Source organism: Hyperolius riggenbachi, chromosome 2, assembly GCF_040937935.1.
Source record: "Hyperolius riggenbachi isolate aHypRig1 chromosome 2, aHypRig1.pri, whole genome shotgun sequence".
NCBI lineage: Eukaryota > Metazoa > Chordata > Amphibia > Anura > Hyperoliidae > Hyperolius > Hyperolius riggenbachi.
Genome location: NC_090647.1, coordinates 386,860,991 through 386,883,076, shown reverse-complemented (window position 1 = coordinate 386,883,076; position 22,086 = coordinate 386,860,991). Strand labels below are relative to the sequence as shown.

General features: G+C 45.5%; 1 protein-coding gene across 7 annotated transcripts in view; it reads left to right on the top strand.

Moving 5' to 3' along the window:
- Nucleotides 1-16,124, top strand: part of CAMK1G (calcium/calmodulin dependent protein kinase IG) — a 2,474,997-nt gene extending 2,458,873 nt beyond the window's left edge. For 6 of the 7 annotated variants that reach the window (XM_068269763.1, XM_068269762.1, XM_068269761.1 and 3 more), the window contains one exon: nucleotides 15,407-16,124. The gene's annotated coding sequence lies outside the window, so the exon portion shown is untranslated. Of the gene's footprint in view, nucleotides 1-15,316 lie in introns of all 7 variants that reach the window. The other variant, XM_068269760.1, reaches the window with a different exon arrangement.
- Nucleotides 16,125-22,086: the final 5,962 nt, after the last annotated feature.

The window sequence follows — 22,086 nt, the reverse complement described above, 5'->3', positions numbered from 1 at the left end:
CCTAAACCTAAGACCCCCCTGTTGGTACCTAAACCTAAGACCCCCCTGTTGGTGCCTAAACCTAAGACCCCCCTTTTGGTGCCTAAACCTAAGACCCCCTGTTGGTGCCTAAACCTAAGACCCCCCCTGTTGGTGCCTAAACCTAAGACCCCCCTGTTGGTGCCTAAACCTAAGACCCCCCTGTTGGTTTTTTCGTTTAAAAATAATGTAAAAAAATGTACTGTTTTTCGTTTAAAAATAATGTTTGAAAAAAATATTGTACTGTTTTTCGTTTAAAAATAATATTTAAAAATGTATAAATCATTAAATAATGTGTAATCATGAGAAGCAGTAATAAAACATTAAGTCTCCGGGCGCCGCTTTTAAAACGTTATTTTTCACCGGCGCCCTTTTTTCCTATCGGGCGCCCATTAAACGATATTTATTATAGGAGTGAATGGCGGCGCCCGATTTGTCCACTAGCCTCAGGCGCCCGAATTTACTGTTTCCGGCTGCCACTTGTTCCTCAAAGTGGCAGCAGCTCTCATGAAGGTGGAAAATGGAGGAATGAGGTCCGCCTGCCGGCCATGTGGTTTTGATGAAGCTGGTTTGGGGGTGTGGCAATGCCGGCCCCCTCTGAGTTACCAACCAACCACAGTTCAAGTCCTTGGGGAGAGATTTAGGCTTAAACTTCTAAAATGCCGTAGCTCATAAATGGTACATGTCATATTTAGGTGGATAGCAGATTCCTGGTTGTCAGAAAATACCGATTAATATGACATCAGACATGGCTAGGGCATCGGATCCAGTTCTTGAGAAGTTTGATAACTTGGTTGTAGAGGCCCCTGGCCCCTCTCGGCTGGTATCAAAAGATGCAGCACGGTTCTGCCAATCCAATGATACCGTTCTCAAAACTATCCTATATACGGTATTCCGTAAATATGCAAAATATCAAAACTCTATTGTTTTCCTAGGCTGGCTGGATGGCTCTGGCCCGTCTGGCCCCCAACTGTGAGGGCAGCCGTTCTCTGAATAGAGTCCCCATTTGGTGACTTGGGACATCTAGCTGAGGTAATTAAAGTAAACATTCTTCTGGGACACAGGCATTGTCCCAGCTAATTAACACCTCCCCCCAGCCTTCTACAGGAATTCTCAGCTAAGACCAAACCTCCCAGCTGCTCCTAGTCAGAGGGAGATTACATATCACATCTTGGTTTAACGATTTGTGTCGCAAACCGTCCGTGATTGCGCTTTGGCCGACTGGGCGTCGCCTGGCGTCACAGTGCCAACTTCCTAAAGTCAATTATAAGTTTGACGGTTTTGGCCGTGTTGAGCACCAGGCTGTTCTCCTTGCACCAGTCGCATAGTCTTTCCACCTGCTGTTGGTAGTCCCGGATGTTGTCCTTGGTGACGAGGCCAACAATGGTGGTGTCGTCCGCAAATTTTATGACTTTGACAGAGTCTACCGTGGATCTGCAACCATTCGTGTAAAGGGAGAAGAGCAGCGGAGATAGGACACAGCCCTGGGGTGCCCCTGTGTTTGTTATCACTTCTCGTGAGTAGATGTCCCCCAGCCTGACAGCTTGAGATCTGTTAGAGAGAAAGTCAGTGATCCATAGATGTAGGGTGGAGTTGACCCCAAGTGTGGCCAGAACATTCTGGAGGGTGCGTGGGCATATAGTGTTAAATGCCAAGCTGAAGTCTAATAGCAGTATTCTGGCATACGTATCCTTCCTGTCTAGATGGTTGTAGATGTATTCCAGACAGATGTTTAGAGCATCATCAGTGGACCTATTTGCCCTGTAGGCGAACTGGAGTGGGTCTAGTAGGGGCAAGGTGGATAGCTTGAGGGTGGATAAGATCACTCTCTCTAGGGACTTCATGATAACGGACGTCAGGGCCACAGGCCTGTAGTTGTTGAGGTCGGAGATACCATGTTTCTTAGGAACAGGAATGATGGTAGAACTCTTGAAGCACGCAGGGACTTTGCCCTCTGTCAGTGACCTGCTGAAGATGGTAGAGCGGATGGGGGCAAATTGCTCCGAACAGGTTTTGAGGCAGGCTGGGCACACGCCGTTGGGTCCCGAGGCTTTCCTGACATTTAGCGTGGACAGGAGGTGCTGAACATCTGCCTCCCCCACTTCCAGAGAGAGTGAGTCCTCACTTGGGTCGCTGTGCGTGGGGGCTGGGGGGGAGAAGGAAGTGGTGGGTGCCCCCCAGGCTCCGCCTGGCTTTCAAACCTGTAATAGAATTTGCTTAGTTCTTCAGCTAGTTCAGGGCTGGGTGTAGCATGTTGCAGTGGGGGCTTGTAGTTGGTGGCAGCCTTAAGCCCTTGCCATACAGCTCGTGAGTTGTTCGAGCACAGGTTCTGCTTCATCCTCTCGGCAAACTCCTTTTTTGCTACCCTCAGCTCTCGCTTCAGAGTGTTCCTCACCTTCCTGAATTCCTCCTGGTTTCCCACCTTGTGAGCCGCCTCCTTATGTTTCCGCAGTAGCCGTAGCTTGTTGGAGAACCACGGTTTGTTATTCAGGTAGACCTTGAAGGATTTGGTTGGGACGCAGGAGACCTCACAGAAGCTGATGTATGAGGTGACGTTGTCCGCCCACTCGTCCAGGTCTGGAGCTGCCAGGGACTCCCAGTCCGTGCAATTAAAGCAGGCTTGAAGGTGGAGCTTGGCCTCGCTTGACCATACTTTGGAGGACTTCACGACTGGTTTTGCTGATTCCAGGAGCCTCCTGTAGGTGGCGATGAGATGAACAAGGCAGTGGTCGGATGAGCCAAGTGCCGCCCCAGGGATAGCCTTGTAGGCATTCTTCAGTGGCGTGTAGCAATGATCGAGGGTGTTCAGGCCTCTGGTAGAGCAAGCAACATGCTGGTGGTAGCGTGGCAGCTCTTGTCGAAGATTTGCCCTGTTGAAGTCACCCATGACTATGAACAGTGAGTCAAGGAGGGATATTTCCCACTGCGAGATTTTGTCACTGAGGGTATTCAGGGCAGATTTGGCGTCAGCATCAGGGGGAATATACACTCCAACAAGGACATAGGAGGAGAACTCCCGTGGTGAGTATGCTGGCCTGCAGTTCACGAGTAGAAGTTCTAGGTCTTGGGAGCACATTCTGTCAAGTACTGGTGGGGTGGGGCACCATGAGGAGCTGACGTAGAAGCAGATGCCTCCACCTCTTTTCTTCCCAGAGAGGGAAGGGTCACGGTCTCCTCGTATGAGGCTGAAGCCTGGAAGGTGTAGGGCGTTCTCCGGGATGTTCTCATGTAGCCAGGTCTCCATGAAGCAGAGTACTGTGGTGTTCCTCCCGAGCTCCCACCCACAGAGGAGACGTAGTTCGTCCAGTTTGTTAGGGAGAGAGCGGACATTTGCCAGGAGTACCGAGGGGATGGCTGACCTCAAGCCCCTCTTCTTGAGTCTCACGCGGGCCCCCGCTCGACAGCCCCTACGCCGCAAGCCGGCACCGGGCCAGGGAGCGGAGACCAGGACTTGCTGTATGTAGTTCTGGACCAGGTTTGGCAGGAGATTGGCCTCAGGGAGTGGTGGGCCGCGATGTTCCCACCAAAGAAGTTGCTCCCTGGAGTAGGTGGTGCGTGTGATGGTGTGGGGGGCGGGGGCGTGGCGAATGGCGGGAGTGGGGTGCCTACGGGGGGTGGAGGAGCCTGGCAGTGCAGTTCAGGTCCATACAGTACAATTAAAAGCAGATCAGCAGATGCGGCAGCATAAGTCCGGTCAGGTAAGGAGAGTAGGGGCACAGAACACAATAGTACAGTACAGATCAGCTCCTCAAGCACAGTTCGGTTAAATACAGATCAGGCACAATGCAGGGGTCGGAAGGGGACAGAGGCCCAGCAACATTGGTAGCAGTAGCAATAGTAGCAGTCCCGGGCTTTGCCACGTGGGTGGCACTCTGATGGGGCTGGGCCTGCTACCTCCGCCGAGCGACAATCCGGGCTTTGCCACATGGGTGGCACTCTGATGGGGCTGGGCCGGCCTGCTACCTCCACCGAGCGTAGCGACAATCCGGGGCTTCTCCGCGATGGTGGCCCTCCTTGATGAGCGGTAGAGGCACCTGAGGGAGATGTCTCGGGGGCTTCACGACGTAGGTGGCCTGATCAGGCTGCGCCCTCCTGGGCTCCTGCGGCAAGCAGACCTGTCTGGAGGCAGCTGCAGGGAGCTGGGGCATGTGTGCCAGCTCTATATGCACCCATGTAGATGTATTCCAGACAGATGTTTAGAGCATCATCAGTGGACCTATTTGCCCTTTAGGCAAACTGGAGTGGGTCTAGTAGGGGCAAGGTGGATAGCTTGAGGGTGGATAAGATCACTCTCTCTAGGGACTTCATGATAACGGACGTCAGGGCCACAGGCCTGTAGTTGTTGAGGTCGGAGATACCATGTTTCTTAGGAACAGGAATGATGGTAGAACTCTTGATGCACGCAGGGACTTTGCCCTCTGTCAGTGACCTGCTGAAGATGGTAGAGCGGATGGGGGCAAATTGCTCCGAACAGGTTTTGAGGCAGGCTGGGCACACGCCGTTGGGTCCCGAGGCTTTCCTGACATTTAGCGTGGACAGGAGGTGCTGAACATCTGCCTCCCCCACTTCCAGAGAGAGTGAGTCCTCACTTGGGTCGCTGTGCGTGGGGGCTGGGGGGGAGAAGGAAGTGGTGGGTGCCCCCCAGGCTCCGCCTGGCTTTCAAACCTGTAATAGAATTTGCTTAGTTCTTCAGCTAGTTCAGGGCTGGGTGTAGCATGTTGCAGTGGGGGCTTGTAGTTGGTGGCAGCCTTAAGCCCTTGCCATACAGCTCGTGAGTTGTTCGAGCACAGGTTCTGCTTCATCCTCTCGGCAAACTCCTTTTTTGCTACCCTCAGCTCTCGCTTCAGAGTGTTCCTCACCTACCTGAATTCCTCCTGGTTTCCCACCTTGTGAGCCGCCTCCTTATGTTTCCGCAGTAGCCGTAGCTTGTTGGAGAACCACGGTTTGTTATTCAGGTAGACCTTGAAGGATTTGGTTGGGACGCAGGAGACCTCACAGAAGCTGATGTATGAGGTGACGTTGTCCGCCCACTCGTCCAGGTCTGGAGCTGCCAGGGACTCCCAGTCCGTGCAATTAAAGCAGGCTTGAAGGTGGAGCTTGGCCTCGCTTGACCATACTTTGGAGGACTTCACGACTGGTTTTGCTGATTCCAGGAGCCTCCTGTAGGTGGCGATGAGATGAACAAGGCAGTGGTCGGATGAGCCAAGTGCCGCCCCAGGGATAGCCTTGTAGGCATTCTTCAGTGGCGTGTAGCAATGATCGAGGGTGTTCAGGCCTCTGGTAGAGCAAGCAACATGCTGGTGGTAGCGTGGCAGCTCTTGTCGAAGATTTGCACTGTTGAAGTCACCCATGACTATGAACAGTGAGTCAAGGAGGGATATTTCCCACTGCGAGATTTTGTCACTGAGGGTATTCAGGGCAGATTTGGCGTCAGCATCAGGGGGAATATACACTCCAACAAGGACATAGGAGGAGAACTCCTGTGGTGAGTATGCTGGCCTGCAGTTCACGAGTAGAAGTTCTAGGTCTTGGGAGCACATTCTGTCAAGTACTGGTGGGGTGGGGCACCATGAGGAGCTGACGTAGAAGCAGATGCCTCCACCTCTTTTCTTCCCAGAGAGGGAAGGGTCACGGTCTCCTCGTATGAGGCTGAAGCCTGGAAGGTGTAGGGCGTTCTCCGGGATGTTCTCATGTAGCCAGGAGACGTAGTGTGTCCAGTTTGTTAGGGAGAGAGCGGACATTTGCCAGGAGTACCGAGGGGATGGCTGACCTCAAGCCCCTCTTCTTGAGTCTCACGCGGGCCCCCGCTCGACCGCCCCTACGCCGCAAGCCGGCACCGTGCCAGGGAGCGGAGACCAGGACTTGCTGTATGTAGTTCTGGACCAGGTTTGGCAGGAGATTGGCCTCAGGGAGTGGTGGGCCGCGATGTTCCCACCAAAGAAGTTGCTCCCTGGAGTAGGTGGTGCGTGTGATGGTGTGGGGGGCGGGGGCGTGGCGAATGGCGGGAGTGGGGTGCCTACGGGGGGTGGAGGAGCCTGGCAGTGCAGTTCAGGTCCATACAGTACAATTAAAAGCAGATCAGCAGGTGCGGCAGCATAAGTCCGGTCAGGTAAGGAGAGTAGGGGCACAGAACACAATAGTACAGTACAGATCAGCTCCTCAAGCACAGTTCGGTTAAATACAGATCAGGCACAATGCAGGGGTCGGAAGGGGACAGAGGCCCAGCAACATTGGTAGCAGTAGCAATAGTAGCAGTCCCGGGCTTTGCCACGTGGGTGGCACTCTGATGGGGCTGGGCCTGCTACCTCCGCCGAGCACAGCGGAATCCGGGCTTCGCCACGTGGGTGGCCCTCTGATGGGGCTGGGCGTGCTACCTCCGCCGAGCGACAATCCGGGCTTTGCCACATGGGTGGCATTCTGATGGGGCTGGGCCGGCCTGCTACCTCCACCAAGCGTAGCGACAATCCGGGGCTTCTCCGCGATGGTGGCCCTCCTTGATGAGCGGTAGCGGCACCTGAGGGAGATGTCTCGGGGGCTTCACGACGTAGGTGGCCTGATCAGGCTGCGCCTTCCTGGGCTCCTGCGGCAAGCAGACCTGTCTGGAGGCAGCTGCAGGGAGCTGGGACATGTGTGCCAGCTGTATATGCACCCATGTGCATCAATTGCCAGTGATGGCAGGGGAAAACAGAAAAAAGAGAGGAAAAATAGCGGAGCTCCATGCCATGGCAGCTGTCCATCGCCATCTTTGCTCTTGATGGTTTTCTAGGTATTGATATTAGGTATATTACATATTTGGTTTCACAGGTGATGTTTCATTTGATCGTGTAATGAGTGTTGGTGGTAAATGATTGAAAGGAATCTGTTTGGGTTATAAAGGAACAGGCCTGGCAGCAGGACTTTTGACAAGCCCGTGATCCTATGAGTAGTGAGTTGGTGTGGTGGCTTGGTTCATTGGATTGGATCATTTTAAGTCTGCTGGGGGCTAATATGTGCAGTAGGGTATTGTACCGTGTTAGCCATCAGTAAAAGCAATAAGTTTTAAATCAGGATGATACCATTTATTGGCTAACTACAAATGAATAAGAATAAACAAGCTTTCGGCCTTGCAGCCTTCGTCAGGTTTATATCCTGTTAGTTTGCAAGCTGGTGGTACAGACAGCTTATATACATGCAACATCAAAAAGGGAAAACAGATATTTTTTTCAAGCATAAATACATCATTAAGATGCCTTAATACAAACAGACCATCTAAATGGGGTAAGATAAGGATCCTTGTTTACTTTATTGCTCACAGACCTGGTATTAGGATTGACCCAGAGGTATCGTAAATTCTTAGTTCACAAGTTCAGCTAGGGTGGCTGAGACAGTTCATATATCATCAATCTCATACCAATATAGAAAGTTGTTGTCCTTATTCAGACCCTTCTGCACAGCTTTGAAACAATTTATAAATTTTGTTTCTGCTATTAATCGGTCATTTGACGTTTTGAAGCCGCCCTTCAGGGCAGTGACACGAAGATCATCCATGCTGTGTCCGTTGGACCGAAAGTGTGTAGCAACTGGGAGTCCAGATTTGGTATCATTAATAGTGTGCCTGGCAACTGGGAGTCCAGATTTGGTATCATTAATAGTGTGCCTGGCAACTGGGAGTCCAGATTTGGTATCATTAATAGTGTGCCTGGCAACTGGGAGTCCAGATTTGGTATCATTAATAGTGTGCCTGGCAACTGGGGGCTAATATGTCAGAATCTCATATTAATGCAGAGAAATGATCTCCACCTTGCTCAGATCGTTTACAAATGTTTAAATGGTTTGCTAATTATTTCAGTGAATTTCAAGATTTGTGGGTATGATCAGAATCAGAATTAGATTGTTGTAATTGTCAGTATTATTTTTGGAAGTGAGCTGTCTATTCCTACAAGGTTAAAAATGAGATAGTGTTGAAGGAATGTTCACCTGTAATGCATTATCATTTAATTTAGTATTTGTAGTGTTAGTAAGTTAGTAAGTTAGTAAGTTTTAACCACTTAAGGTCAAGATATACCCTGCTGAAACTTAAGCCTGCTTTATACGCTAAATGTTAATCACATAGTGTTCACACATATCTAATAAGCTGATCAATAATATACATTTTATTTCAGATTGTATTAAAACACTTGTTCTATTATTAGGCCAGAAGCCTTGTGCTGACCATTACCACTTGTGACCACAGGGGGCATTTAGAGATCCCCATCTAATTATAAAAGTGAAGTCATGTACATGTATTTTTAGAAATGCTATAAAAAGAACATCAATTGAGTCATAATGTACTAATTTAAAAATAGTTTGGAAGTCCCCATATATTATTTCGGGAGAGAAAGTCTCTATAAAAGAGAGTTTTCAGACTGTATATTTTATTATTGCCTGATATCTTTGCTGACTGAAAACATCTTAGGCCCGAAAGCCTGCCTTCTCATAGACGTGATTCTGAAAGCCACATCAGAGAGGTAATATGCATTATTCTTGGTGAATTCATTGACAATTAGTCTATATAAACGTTAAAGACTTGTCATCTTTAAACTTCAGCAGTTTTTTACGTTTTTTAGATAACTTTTTTATGCTATACTTCATATACAATTAGTAAGCATTACTATTTAAATGCAATAGCAAGCTTTGGGACAACTACCAAGTTTGATTCATTAAGGTATATTGAAGCTAGACATGTGGCCAGGGAAATGGGGAATAGTAGTGTCCAATTCCCTAGTGATGATTCGGTGTACAAACAGATTGTACAGCTTTTTCAGGGACACAAAGATTTAATTTCAGATTTTGCCTGCTTCTTTTCCCATGATGCAACCAGTATGGTTAAAATCAAGAATAGGAAATTAAAAGTCCGAAAAACTGTAGCATTAACTGAACGAAAACAGCTGCGTGATTTAAAATGGAAAATTATGGCGCAGAAGCTTGCTCACAAGGACAGTCTATATTTAAATAATCCATTGACTGTACTATGTGAAGCTATGCTGCTTCAGCCTTACCCATTTTCTGTCCCTACCCTTAAATCTCCAAAGGCAGAGATGACTGACAGTGAAGTGCCTGGCAATTCCCAATCAACATTGCAAGATGTAATTCCTTCAGATCCTGGTTCCTTAGTTGTGGTGCTCATCCGGATTCCGGATATCCGGGTAATCAGCTATCCGATTCGGATTCCCGGATTTCTGTGCAAATCCAGATAGCAAACCGTGGATATTTGGTCGCATACCCGGATCGGAATACAGTAACTAAGGAGATGACGTCATTGAGCCAATCAGAGGGCTCCCAGCAGAAGCACTAGCAACCAATCACAGAGGGGAACTCTGCCCCCCCCCCCTGTATATAAAGAGGCTGCCATGTTGAGGGAACTTTTCCTTGCTGACTGCACACTGAGAGAGACACTCCAGTGCTGTTCGGTTAAAGCAAGCGCATTGTATTGCGTTAAACCCAGCGTTTTTGCACATTAACACCTGTACTATAACACTCTGTCATTGTTGTTTAGATAGTTTGTTGTATTGTGATTTTACTTTTAGTTAGTGTGTGTGTCTGGGACAGTCTCTGCTGCAGCCTGCAGCAGCTCTGCTAGTAAGACAAGACAAATAACATTTATATTGCGCTTTTCTCCTTGCGGACTCAAAGCGCCAGAGCAGAGCAGCAGCCACTAGGGCACGCTCTATTGGCAGTAGCAGTGTAAGGGAGACTTGCCAAAGGTCTCCTACTGAATTAGTGCTGGGTTACTGAACAGGCAGAGCCGAGATTCGAACCCTGGTCTCCCATGTCAGAGGCAGAGCCCTTAACCATTACACCATCAGCCAACTGCTTAGTTAGGTGTCTTTGTCTGTGTGTGTGCTGTTTGTGCACACAGGCCAGGCCTGTGCTATTGCCTTAGCTACAGTGTAGTTTAGGGAATAGGATTACTGTATAATTGTGTAGTTATTTAGTACTGCAGTGCTAGTTGTTAGAGTAGTAGTGTCTGTGTTAGATTACTAGTCCTGCTGGTTCTAGCACACTTTGGGATCTGACTAGGTTTGAGTGCTAACATGTTGCATTTGCAACAGCAGACGCGGAGCAACTGAATGACCTGTCCTATATATACTGCAAGCGCTCCACAGCGCCGCCCCAGTCACTCAGCCAATCCGGAGCATAGCTGGAGTCAGCTGACCGACAGATCAGCTGACTCCCCTTCTAGTTGCATAAAGGTCCTGTCGCCTGGCGCGCGCGCGTGTAGCCCTTAGTCTATGAGCAATTGAAGGACCAGGCAAAGCACCAGCATGTAACTGCGCGGCAGGGACCGCCGGCTGAGACGCGGAGATAGCCGCCATGCCACTTGCTGTTGCGGCAGTATCTCCGCTATCCATTACATGTAGCTTTTATCCTTCATTGCACCCAAACTCTCAGATGCCATTTTCTAAATACAGATACACACAAACACACAGTCAGGCCTCACAACAAACACATTAAACTTGTCTTTTTCCTATTTCAGAAAAATAAAACTGACAGTTTAAAAAACAGACATGTGAATTTCAAATATTAAACTAACACGGGTACCCGGAAAAACATCAAATGCATCTCTTTTCTTCTAATAGAAACTAAAAGTAATTATTCACTGTCTCTATTTGCTGTCTTGAAATCAAAACATTCACTTCAGTTTCACAATACAGCTCACAGACAGATTGCAACAGAATTTGTTTAAACTACAGCACGTGCTAAAAAAACAATGAACAGTAAATCTGAATGTTAATCTTTAGCTCAAATACAAAATAACTTTTCCTGAGGACGTTTTGAACCCCAAAAGGCTACTAACTTGTCGAGTCTGGATTACTACCAATATCTGCACAGGAGATATTTAGCCACCCGTTTCTGACTACGGTTCCATAAGCTTACACTTTACAACTATCAGTTTTAGCGAGCTTAGCTCCAGCCCACTTAGATAGAAGTTAAAGCACTCATGACATTAGCAGCCAGTATGAATCGGCCGACATTGATTGACGTGTTCAAACGCTCACCCAGACAACTATCAGTTTTAGCGAGCTTAGCTCCAGCCCTCTTAGATAGAAGTCACACTCCAAACAGGCAATCTCTCTCTTCCATGCATACAGACTCACTGTTCACAAGTCTTTAAAACCATTTCCTATCAGTAATCTTTAAATTACCACAAGGCCTAGATCACAGGTTGTGGTTCTTTTATAGAAGGCTTTGTCAAAATACACCCTTATTTTAGAGGTGTACGTCCAGTCTGACTAAAGCAATATGAAAGACTCAACAGGCCCTCAGATGTGTTGTGGGTGTGACCCAAAGGCCTGAAGTCTTTGAGATTGCCAGTTGTCGCTCGTGTCCGGCGTCAGCTCTGCAAGGCTCCTATTTCACATTGGGTGCCATCTGATAACGAGAGAAATATCTCAAGGATGTAGGCCTCGGGTCTTACCTGGAATCAAAACAGATTATGCATGCATAATTGAGAGTCTCACACCAAAGGTAGATGGTATAATTCTCTGCCCCAGAGAGCTCGGGGAGAGCATTTTATTAAGCTTATGACGCTAATAACGTATAAAATGGGTTGTCTTAGACTTCATACATATTCATGACATATATTTTTTATATAGAATAATTTCACAATGATTGCATAATAGGTTAGATTTGTCCATTGGCTGGCTAAAACTGTTGATATAAGCATTCTTCAGCTGAATAATGTCTCGTGATAATGTCAAGGGTGCATCTTGTCATTGTCTTGTGATGTCTGGTTTCATCAAACTGCAAGCTAAGCATCCTGTCACCATCTTGTGACCGTCTTGACAAGCTGCTTCTTTTAATCATAGGAATATAAGTATAGATTGATGATCTGATACACATTTGAAGGAAAATCAACTTATTTAATGAACATAAGCATAAACACATTGAAACAGATGGGTTTAGGTTACATACAGAGTGAGCGTAGAGAAAAATGACATTGAAATATATAACCTATGGGTCTCTCGACAACAAATCCCTACCATAGTTATAGTCTAATATTTTCACTATAGGATTGCTTTTGGATGAAACCAATTAACTTAATAATGTTTTTGGGATGTAAGGAAATATGAAGTGAATCCAGGGGAAGATACAGATTTTGCCTTGGCCAATGTTCAAACCTAGGGCCATATAATACAATAGTGCTATTCACTATGACTCTCTTCCTCTCATATCTATGTCCATGTCATCATCACTTCTGACCCTCTACATGCAATGTGAAGGACATTATACCTTAAATTGTTTTGTGGGGATATGATGTGGCAACTTGTAGTGAGGGTGCTTTTTTTATTTTAGGTGCGTAGTGGCAGCAACTAGTGCTGTATGACAAACAGCTGGATCATCCACAAGGCAAACCTAGGCAGCTGTCTAGGGGCCTGGTGGATGCAAGCTCCAACCAAAACTAACCAAATAAGCCAGATGACCACCAGTAGAGGGCAAAAAGTTTTTTCTTGCCTAGTGCCCCATTTCATATTAATGCAAAATGCATTGCGTATTTGGAGTTCATAAATCAAATATATTGACTGTCTTTACTACAGTCGTTGTGTGTCTACTTGGAGGAGGTAAGTCCACCACTTCCTCCTCTATTTACCAAGAATTTGGTTTTTAAGCTCATTTAGCTTCCTTTTATCCTTTTGGCACCTCTGTTCTCCTGTATAATAGTGAGGGAGAAAGCAGAGCGGAGTGGTGTCTGAGGACACATGCACCGTAGGGTTGGAGTGCAGCAGTGGTGTCTCTGCATTAGGAGGGAGGAGAAAGGGGTAATTTGGGGAGGAGAGCTGGTCTCTCACATAAAGCGCCTGTAGGCACGAGCCTACAGTGCCTTAAGGTAAATCCGCCCCTGACCCCCTTACCAGGGCATCGTTGGCCACCACCTCCTCCTGAGGCACCGGAGGTGGGGAAGAGCCCCTTGTCCATGGATTGAACAAGGGCTCTGGGGGAGAGGGGGAGGCTTGGCTGTTCCTCTCCTCCATAGCCCCCCTATACTATGGACCATGGAGCTTTCTGGTCACTTAGCAAATTTTTGCGGTTAAATTCACAAATGCAATATTTTGATGTATGCCCATCACAATTCACTGGCGTGGCCACTACTATGTTAATTAATATAATACTCAGAATAATGTTGACAGTACTTTATTGCCTACTTTTTGGTACTTATTGCAGAGTGCTGAAAAGTTATTTTAAACAGAAGATGAAATATTATCTCCAGTAGAAAACTCAAGAAAAAAAGTTAATTGCATATGGGCCTAAAACTGCTCCAGTTAATTTCATCCAGACACATGTACCAATCCTGACTTAATTGCACATCAAGCCACGACTTGGTACGTGTATAAGGCTATGGGAGACCTACAATCACCGCTGGAAGAGGGGAGATATGAGAGGATTAGAATTCTTACCTCTAAATCACTTCCTGCTGCTGATATTTGCAGATGAAGGTATAATCAGCCACCTTAGAGGGCTTCCCTGGTTAGCAATATCTTTGTGCTAATAACCCCTAGGCATGTGCTGGCGTGCACCTGTGCTAATTAATTGCAGGTGAATAGTGGGGAGAGGCACACCGTTCTGTAATATTTGGGTGCGTAAGCACGGATGTCAAGCAACATCCAATGAACAGTCCAATAGTAGAAGAAATTGGTTAGCACTCCAGCTTCTCAGTGAGCAAAAGTTTTATTCTCCAATTACATGTCAACACTTAAGTTAACAATTGTTTCGGGGCCATCAAGGGTCCCCTTCTTCAGAACAGTGCAGACAAACCATGTAACAAGTGATACACCTTCTTAAATGCACCATCTAAAAACAGTGACACCCATGTTGAAGGGATACACCTCCCCTCCAATTATAGACATAAACATGTTCATATCTCATAATCTGCATATAATCCATGTACAACATGTGTTACATCACATTCAATATCCTTGCTGTATGCCAAAATGTCTCTGGGTTGCCGGGGCAACGCGTACGCCTGCACCAGATGTCATTTCGCGCATACCCGCCCAGCCAGTGCCGATTGGCTGGACAACGGCGCATGGCCTTCTGGGAAAGTGGTTACCATGGTGACCATACCTGGGAGGCTTACAGGACCGAAGTAATGGTCTGAGCAGTGGGAGTCGCCGATATGGCGCGCATTGGGCTCCAATCAATTCAAAGGCACTGCTGAGTGACAGGGGTATGTATAAACTGTTTTGGAGATTTTTATGCGATCAGTATATACAATTATGAGACAACTATATCATTTTGGCATACAGCAAGGATATTGAATGTGATGTAACACATGTTGTACATGGATTATATGCAGATTATGAAATATGAACATGTTTATGTCTATAATTGGAGGGGAGGTGTATCCCTTCAACATGGGTGTCACTGTTTTTAGATGGTGTATTTAAGAAGGTGTTTCCCTTGTTACATGGTTTGTCTACACTGTTCTGAAGAAGGGGACCCTTGATGGCCCCGAAACAATTGTTAACTTAAGTGTTGACATGTAATTGGAGAATAAAACTTTTGCTCACTGAGAAGCTGGAGTGCTAACCAATTTCTTCCACTAATTAATTGCAGGTGAAGTCTTAAAGGATGTATATGTTATGACCAGAACCCAAAGTCTGGCAACTTCGGGTTCTGGCCGGTCAAAATGTGAAGCGGGCGTGCACCTGCGGCCAATGTTAGAAATGAACAGGATTCCCGGCTCGCAGCGGCGTTAAATTAATGAATTCCCCCCGGCGGCAATGTAACAGATTAAGCTGCCGCTTTGGCTCTGCATCCTCTCCTTCCCCTGCCTCTCTCCTAAACAGCTCTGGCGGCCGGGGACACGCGTGTCCCCCAGGGTCGTTTGTAGCGGCAGGGAACCCTGCCATTTGTTCCTGCAGAGCTGGCAGAAGTAATGTCTGCAGCCTCCCCGCTCTGCTTCCCTGCCGCTACGAACGATCCTGGGGGACACGCGTGGTCCCCGGCTGCCGCAGCTGCATGGGAGAGAGAGGCAGGCGGAGGAGAGGAGGCAGAGCCGAAGCGTCGGCTTAATCTTTTACATTGCCGCTGGGGGGAGGGGGGGAATTCATTCATATAATGCCGCTGAGAGCCGGAAATCCTATCCATTTCTAACATTGGCCGCAGGTGCACGGCTACTTCGCGTTTTGACTGGCCAGAACCCAAAGTGGCCAGACTTTGGGTTCTGGCCGTAACATATATATATACTGCAATTTGTGCAGAAAGTGGTTAAGTGTGCCAGGTGTACTGTAAATGTTAAAAAGTCTTGGAATGATGCATGACTGTCTTCTCTTTACAGAGGAGCTGCACAGTTTTATTGGAATGGAACCCGCATTGGTCACTTTTCAGGCAGAAGCCAAAATAAGTTTCCTTTCATTTCATATTTCAGAATATGCCTGGATAACTAACATTTCTTGAGGGACGTGGTGGTGATATTTGTCAAGCAAGGGCTCACTGCACTTCAAGAAGGCATTGTTTATTTGACACAGCTCCCTGACTTGAAAACCATTTGTCAACATGGACATTACAGGAAGAGTTTGTTTGTTTTGTATAATCAATACTCCAAAGTGAAACATTATCATACTTGTAAATTGTGATGGCAAACATGCCTTGTGTATTATGTACTCAGTGTGTGTATAGCATTATATCACTTTGGTAAAATGTAGTATTTGCAAATTGAGTTACATGCTTTTCATACATTGCAGTAGTGTATAAAGAGTTTTTAGGAGCATTTAATGTTGATTGTATGGAAGGTAATAGTTTGTGTTTTTCAATGTAAATTACATAGTATGTATTGACAAAAAAGTCATGGGTCATCTGATATTAGACTACGTTTACATGGAATACAGTGCTGATAATTCAATCTAGACACTTTACAAGCTGTGAACTAAGGCAATGAATGAAATACAATGAGTTTTCAGTACATTTTTAATTTTAGTTCACACTCAATTGTTAAATACTGGAGTGTTTGAAATTGTACCGTACTGGTAGTGTTGGGCGAACACCTGGATGTTCGGGTTCGGGCCGAACAGGCCGAACATGGGCCAGATGTTCGGCCCGAACCCCGAACTCCCCGAACATCCCGCTTTTGGGGGCCCTATGGGGTCGCAGGCATAAGGGGGGAGCATGCCCCGGTCGCGGGGGGGGGGGGTCGGAAATTCCCCCCACCCCCTCCGCTAGCGCTCCCCCCTCTGCCCGCTTCCCCATACAAAAATTTTCCTTAAAGTTCAATAGTACCTTCAGTGGCTGGCCTGGCTGGCACTGTGGTGTGTTGTGAGTGAGGAGGAGGAGGAGTCCGGAGAGTGACATGTTGAGGCCGGGCAGCGGGCGGTTCAGCGGTAGTACCCTTGTGGTACTTCCGCCCTTTCTCTGACCTCACGTCCTCTGCATACGAGGGTACGCGTGACGCGTACCCTCGTATGCGTCATCACGTAGAGGACGTGAGGTTAGAGAAAGGGCGGAAGTACCACAAGGGTACTACCGCTGAACCGCCCGCTGCCCGGCCTCAACACGTCACTCTCCGGACTCCTCCTCCTCCTCACTCACAACACACCACAGTGCCAGCCAGGCCAGCCACTGAAGGTACTATTGAACTTTAAGGAAAATTTTTGTATGGGGAAGCAGGCAGAGGGGGGAGCGCTAGCGGAGGGGGTGGGGGGAATTTCCGACCCCCCCCGCGACCGGGGCATGCTCCCCCCTTATGCCTGCGACCCCATAGGGGGGCAGTATTCGGCCGAACAGGGCCCTGTTCGGCCGAACAGGGGCCCTGTTCGGCATGTTCGGCTGGGCATTGAGCTGTTCGGGCGAACCCGAACTAAAAAGGCCGAACACCATGAGGTGTTCGGCCGAACTCGAACATCACCCGAACAGGGTGATGTTCTGCAGAACCCGAACAGTGGCGAACACTGTTCGCCCAACACTACGTACTGGCAAGACTGTACCAGCAAACATTCTGTTAAAAATCATTAAGGCCAGAAACCCACTAGGAGCAATTTTTTGAGCGCTTTGCGATTTGAAAACTCTTGCAAATGTAATGTTATGGGTGTGATCCCACCTGAGCGACGGGATTTTATAAAAATCCCCCATAGCATTGCATTAGCAAGAGCTTTTTCAAATTATTAGCCATTAGAAATTGCTCCTAGTGGCTTTCTGGCCTTATACTGTTCAGCAGATACATATAAAATAGATCTCTCAACATGCCAGACAACGTTGGGGCTTTTTATCATTAGCACAGGCAATGTAGCTGAATGCCACAAACTGAGCATCTCTTTCCAGCAATGCTATTGCTCAGGTCTCACCATTCTTTTAATGTTATTAATAATAATTAATTTAATTTGTATTTCTGGCTAATAAACTTGCTACATTAGACATTGTTTTATAAGCCTTTGTAAATAAAAATACAGTTAACTTGTTCTGCTTCTGTAATAAAGAAAAATCATTAATACACATTACTTTTTATGTTGAAAAAGACGTGCTATACAGTATGCTGTAATTTTGTTGTATATAGAAAAAGTTGTGACCTAATATCAAATATATGGTGTACATTCAAATGAAGTACTTCTGATGTCTTTAGACACTGAAGAGGTCAGTAATGATATGCAAATCAAAGTAACCCATTGCTTTCTAATTCCTTTGTAGTCTAACCATTTAAATGAATGATGCATTCTGATTAACAATTTTTTTTCTGGTTACTATCTTTTTCTCATCAAACATTTTTCTGTGTTGTTTAAACAAGCAAACAAAAAAAAAAGTATATTTAACACCATTGGTTTTATTAATCCAGTTAGCTAAATACAATAAGAATAAACCTTTTTCCATTCTACTATTTCCCAATACACAACAAAACAATAAAAGAAGTAGCAAAGAATGTAGAGCGTCTTATTTTTACTTTGGCCTGCACCATTATTACTGCAAGCAGAACAAAAAAAAACTAAACCAATACTTTATATTTGTTTTTAGAAATTGCATGTACACATTAAAGAGGTCTGAAACTCCGACATAACATTCAATAAAAATGTGTTTTCCTACTTTTTATTACTCATACAGTTATCATATTTGCTTTTGTGCATATGCAATATTGTCTGTTTACAAATTACAAGTTTCCAAAGTGTAGTTTATCGTGCCCTAATTGCTTTCATTGCATTTTATTCAAACTGCTTTTTATTATATTATATTTATTATATTAACATATTTTAATGAGCTATTCTGAACTGTGTGTGTCCGAAGCACAGAGAGTTCCTTTTAACTTGTTACACTGTGTTTACACACATTATACCAACATTGGAAGGTAAACAAAGATACTGTTATCACTAGTTTGGATGCGGATCTGAAGCTGAATAGCAGGACAAATGAAATAGCTTTGTTTAACCATTTCAGTGATGTTCTGCTAAAAAAAAATCTGGGATAGTAGCTTTCAAGCTGTGAGGAATATTTTAGAGCAATGTAGAAATGATGGCTTTCAGACCACTTTAATAACAAATGGAAATTCTTATTTCTTTCATGTGACAGGCCTTTCTATGTGCCCTAATGTACCTAAGTTGTTTTGTAACCAGTGGCAGACTGACAACTCATGGGGCCCCCAGGCAACAGGAGATTATGGGGCTCCGTACACCTGAAAGCCACACCCGCTTGTGCGGCAGAGGCGTAGGTGTCACATGCCCCCTAGTGGCCAGACCGCACAATGGATTCCAATTGGTTTCAGCACACAGACCATGCAATCTGTGGTCACAGTCGGTGAGCAGAGACCGCTGGAATTTTGGCAGCAGACAGACTAGAAGGGAGCTTGTGAGTTACAGTAATAGAAATTACACACTGTATCAGGGTATAACTGCCACCACTCCTACAGAAGGGTAGGAGACCTAACTGCACTGATACTAATACCTGCAAATAAAATGGTTAAACACACTCTATTTTATCTAGCTATCAACAGTAGTAGCGACTTCAGAAGCTTGGATTCGGGTTGTACAGCTGAATAGCAGGGGTAGCTTAACAAATAAATGACATTTTAGAAGTCTTTTATTATAAATGCAATATAAATAATTAATATATACAGAAAATCCTTAAAATCAACAATTATAGAGACAATAATAGCGCAATATGAAAATAAAAATAAGGGAAGAAATAAACGGACACTTAAGCTCAGGTGAAGTATGAAAATGTCCTTTCTGGGAAATCTGAGCCCATGGATCAATCCTTTGTTTCAGTTCAGGCAAATGGCTACCAGCCACGTGGTCCTCTGGCTGGCTGGCTTGATCAGGTGATGGTACACAGGGGAGGACTAAGGGAGGAGACCCTGGCAAGTTCTTTTGAATGACCCACATTTTTGGGTAAGGCCTCAGGTTCAGCCCACGGACTGGACACGGGCAGTTACCCTCTTTGGTGGGACATTTCTCATCCACCAAATATGACATATTTCATAACTCAGCTTATGCTTCCAGCACACCCATCACAAGCACAGATTCATATTCCTCAGAATATGACAGTTCATATGACTTCAAACTTGATTACCATATTATGTGTAGTTCCTGAGATGTTTAATACTTTGTTGTGGCTTATCCCTGGCCCCCCAAGACAAAACAGGCTTAAAATCATATACAGCATTTATTTTCTCTCTGCTTCCAACGGAGTCAAGCAGTCTGATCTCCTGCTGAGTGTATCCTGCTCTTACAGGAAAATAGCAACACTTTGCCATTTGGGGCTTACTGCTGAGAAGCCTTCACACCTAGGTGTCCCTGGTCAAATGAAGGCACTCCTTTTGAACAAGTTAATTACACAAACCGGTCTTATCAGAGAGCCAAAAGAAAGTTCTGCTAATGGCTATGAAGAAAACAGAGACCCCCAGGCTTGGCTGCCTGCTAAGCCCTAAACATCAGATTCTGATCTGGCACGTCAACGGCAATCGGTGCAGCAAACCGATTGCGATTACATTCTATTTTCTACAGGAACAATGGGAATCAGACTCTGCATCAACTTCACCAGTATTGACTTTATTCAAAAAATTTAGAAAAACACTGTATACACATTAACACGTCACTTAAAACCATAAAAACTACTCTTCATGATAGCAAAAATAGCACAGCCGGCTGGGCTCACTCAGTCCTGCACATCTCAAACACGCCACTTACAACTGGGATCCCAATAAGTAACAGCTGCATGACCTGATACTAAATGCTAGCATGCATCAATATATGATTAAGAGCAGATACTGTATGCAACAGATTATCCACTGCTACAAACAGAACAATTGAACATCCAGGCCAAGTCACTAGTGCAATGCAGTAAACTTCACAGTACTTTCAGCAGTTGCATATGTATGCACATGTCACTAAACGTAATCAACGGATGCTGCCTCACTGAGGCTCTCACCACTCAGAAGTTCGATCCAGGGCCATTTATATCTGAGATTGCTAGTCCTCCTGCTGCTGTGATCAAAGTGCACTTGCCGCATGAATCCAGCAGCATATGGCTGTTATCAGAAGCAAAGACAATTACGACAAAACACCTGTGGGGGAACACTTTCATTTATTCCATGATGCCAATCCCAACCTATTGAAGTTCAAAGGCATATACAAAATGGAGCCCTCATCAAGAGGAGGGTATTATGATAAGGTACTAAGGCAAATTGAAACACGCTGCACTTACCATCTGGGTACGCTGACACCAAATGGCCTGAATACGGAATTCAGCTTTGCTTCATTTTTATGACCAAGCTGAATTCTGGGTCATACAGGAGTGGTCAGTGTAAGAGGAGAAATGGTTCATCTATGCATTAAATGGAAATATGGTGGTTCATCAAAACGTCAGACATGTAAGAAGCCAAAATAACGATATGAATGAGGATGTGAGGTTGAAGATAAGCATACCTATAGGTAGAAATATCCTAGAGTGTAATTAGCCAAATGACCACAAGATGGCAACAAGGGTATGTCAGCATAGAGATGCATTAAAACTTAGTCATAAGATTCTGGCTAGACATGTTTCTAAATGTTTCATCCACAAGATGGCACTGTCGTGATGTAAAGCTATGGTCCTACCATAGACTACATAAGTGTACATACGACTCTATGGTAGCAATAGATGTGATGCAAACAAACATGCGACTTGAATGGCATACAATGTGACATCACACGGATGCGACCTTTTTGGCGTACCATGCGTTATAAAGACAGACTCAAGTGGCCACCCGCCCAGCTATCACATGATTAACCACTTGAGGACCGTGGGCTTTACCCTTCCTTAAGGACCAGGCACTTTTTTTCCATTCAGACCACTGCAGATTTCACGGTTTATTGCTCGCTCATACAACCTACCACCTAAATGAATTTTGGCTCCTTTTCTTGTCACTAATAAAGCTGTCTTTTGGTGCTATTTGATTGCTGCTGTGATTTTTACTTTTTATTATATTCATCAAAAAAAAGACATGAATTTTGTCAAAAAAATGATTTTTTTAACTTTCTGTGCTGACATTTTTCAAATAAAGTAAAATTTCTGTATACATGCAGCACGGAAATGTGGACAAACATGTTTTTGATAAAAAAAAAAAAACATTCAGCCTATATTTATTGGTTTGGGTAAAAGTTATAGCGTTTACAAACTATGGTGCAAAAAGTGAATTTTCCCATTTACCAGCATCTCTGACTTTTCTGAGCACCTGACATGTTTCATGAGGGGCTAGAATTCCAGGATAGTATAAATACCCCCCAAATGACCCCATTTTGGAAAGAAGACATCCCAAAGTATTCACTGAGAGGCATAGTGAGTTCATAGAAGATATTATTTTTTTGTCACAAGTAAGCGGAAAATGACACTTTGTGACAAAAAAAAAAAAAAGTTTCAATTTCTTCTAACTTGCGACAAAAAAAATGAAATCTGCCACGGACTCACCATGCCCCTCTCTGAATACCTTGAAGTGTCTACTTTCCAAAATAGGGTCATTTGTGGGGTGTGTTCACTGTCCTGACATTTTGGGGGGTGCTAAATTGTAAGCACCCCTGTAAAGCCTAAAGGTGCTCATTGGACTTTGGGCCCCTTAGCGCAGTTAGGCTGCAAAAAAGTGCCACACGTGGTATT